Source organism: Austrofundulus limnaeus, unplaced genomic scaffold (genome assembly GCF_001266775.1).
Source record: "Austrofundulus limnaeus strain Quisiro unplaced genomic scaffold, Austrofundulus_limnaeus-1.0 Scaffold376, whole genome shotgun sequence".
Lineage (NCBI taxonomy): Eukaryota > Metazoa > Chordata > Actinopteri > Cyprinodontiformes > Rivulidae > Austrofundulus > Austrofundulus limnaeus.
The window spans coordinates 70,950-73,949 of NW_013952778.1; positions in this window are offsets into that span (position 1 = coordinate 70,950).

Genomic DNA, 3,000 nt, shown 5'->3' on the forward strand with positions numbered 1-3,000 from the left:
GACTAGACTAAAATCTGATGTTTCTTTAGATTATTTGGAGTCACTATCAAAGAGAGATGAAGAAGAGTTAAAGTTTAAATAATATTGTTTTAATAAACAGAGACCAGAGAGTTTCATTTATTAAAGAGTTCCTCTTTGATGTCACTTCCTGTTTCATTTAGGCTGAACCAAGTTCAAAAGGAAATAGGCCATTTATGTGACAAAATGGGTAAAATCATGTGTGTTATGCCAATTTTCTTCAGTGTGAAGATGTTTTCTTTGACTTTTTGTATTTGAAGGATAGGCATGTCACAGGGCCTTTGATCTTCTTGTGAAGCCATACTGTGGTTGATTTGGGTGTAAGCTTTAGGTCTTGTCATTCTGAAAGTTTCTCTTCATCTTCAGCTTTCTAGCAGAAGCCTGAAGGTTTTGGGTCAAGATTGATCAGTATTTGGAACTGTTCACCATTCCTTCCACCTAAAGCTCCGGTCTCAGCTGAAGTAAAGCAGCCCTAAAGCATGATGCTGCCACCACCATGCTTCACTGTGGGTATGGTGTTCTTCTGGTCTGGTGCAGTGTTGGGTTTGTACCAAACATACCTTCTAGAATGGTGGCCAAAAAGTTCATGAGACCATCACACAGTTCCCCACGTCATTGGGAGACTTTGAATGTGTTTTTGAAAAATGTAGCTGGACATTGATGGGGGTTTTTTTTGTAAGAAAAAGCTTCCATTTTGAACTAAACACTACCCCATAGCTCAGAGATGTGAGGATTACAGGAGACTAACATACCTGTATACTACACATCCAGTACTTGCAATAAATTACTGTAGTTCCTTACATGTTGCTTTAGGCCTCTTGACATCCTCCCTGACCACAATAAATCGTGTCTTTTTAACAATTTTGGATGGACATTCAGTTATTGGTAATGTGTCATATTTCACCAGTTGATGATGACTGTCTTTACTGTGTTCCATGGTATGTCTAATGCCTTGGAAAATATTTTACGGTTCTTATGGATATATTTCAAAGGGACCCATAATTACTTAACATTAGATATTATTTGATAAATGTTTACTTAGACTGTAAAACAAAGACTGTAAAACTACTGTAAAAATGTCCTGATGCATCTCAGTAATCCAGGTGAAAAATCAAAAGGAAAAAAATTGTATAGGTCCTCTGGACGGGTTCTTCTTTAATGAAACGTTTCGTCTCTCTTCAAAGAGACTTCTTAAGTACAAGGAGGAAGTGGAAAAGAGAGCCTTGATGTCCTTTTCAGGGGTGCCACCGAGCCATTGGTTCAGATATGTTGACGACACCTGGGTTAAAATTAAAGCCCAGGAAGTCCAACATTTCACTGATCACATCAACTCMGTGGATGAATATATTAAGTTCACARGAGAGGATGTAAAAAATGGCAGGTTGGCGTTCCTGGATTGCGATGTCTCGGTTTTGGATGGAGGACGGTTGGAAACTGGCGTATATCGTAAGCCCACCCACACAGACCAATATTTGCGTTTTGACTCCCACCACCCACTGGAACACAAGTTAGGAGTGATCAGGACTCTGTACCACAGAGCAGACAGTGTCCCTACAAACCCAGGAGCCAGGCAGAAAGAGAAATCACACACACGACAGGCCCTGGAGCAGTGTGGTTATCCTGACTGGGCTTTCCTGAAAGCAGACAGGAAACACAGACAGGATTCCATGCAACCTTCAGGTGAAAATGAAGACCCCAAACCAGTGGTTATTCCGTATGTTGCGGGTGTTTTGGAGAAACTGAGACGTTTATTTTCTAAACATGATGTCACAGTGGCTTTCAAACCCCAAAACACATTACGGCAAAGGCTGGTTCACCTCAAAGGTCCGGTGCCCCGGCACAAACAGAGCAAAGTTGTATATGCTGTTAAGTGCCAGGAGGACTGCGACCAGTTATACATAGGGGAAACAAAGCAACCAAAGTTCAAAAGAATGTCCCAACACAGAAGAGCTAATTCTAATGGCCAGAACTCTGCAGTTTTCACTCATTTACAGGCCAGAAGTCACTCTTTCAGAGATGAGGATGTTCTCATTCTTGATAGAGAGGAACATTGGTTTGAGAGAGGAGTAAAAGAAGCCATTTTTGTAAAGAAAGACCGTCCATCATTAAACAGAGGTGGAGGCCTCCGTTTTCAGTTGTCCCCGTCCTACAGCGCTGCCATTGGCAGTATCACTCCACCCCCTGTTAACAATAGGTGTTAATTAGGTGTCAACAATGGCCATGTGATGTGAGTATCAGTCACCTGGAGGCAGGACTCAAAAGCCTGAATTTTGCCTGAAACTCTCAGAGTGAAGAAGTCTCTTCGAAGAGAGACAAAACGTTTCATTAAAGAAGAACCCGTCCAGAAGACCTATACAATTTTTTTTCCTACTGTAAAAATGCTGCAGGCTGTTAAGTTTTTATAAATGAAAAAAAAAATGTACACAAACAGCACCATTTTATTAATGATGAAAAGCATACTGAATAAATAATGACGTTCACTAGGTTTTCCTGTGTGAGGTTGTGTGAACTCTTATCGACCCTGAAGATTAATCCTGGACAATATCTGACGATCAGCCCTTTTAAATGAAACTACAGTGCCTTGACAGACAGGAGAATGTAAAAATGTCGCAGTCTGCAAATTAAAATGTAGACTGAGGACAACAAAGCTGCTTCATGGAAGAAGAACCTCAATTTAGCAAACACATTTATACAGTGAAATAGCTATGTATAAACTAATGCCACATACAGTATTTAATTTAATTTACTAATTTATAATTTATTCATGCATACATACATACATGTACATATACATACTGTAAGGGTCACCCTGGTGAAAAAAAACTTTTCTATTGTTTATTTTCTTTGTCTTTGATTTTATATTTTTACACTTACAAGAAGAAAATCATTTTAAAGTGTTTTTATTTTCTTTAAGTGAATAGGACAAAGTCCTATATATACACTCACCGGCCACTTTATTAGGTACACCACGCTAGTAACGGG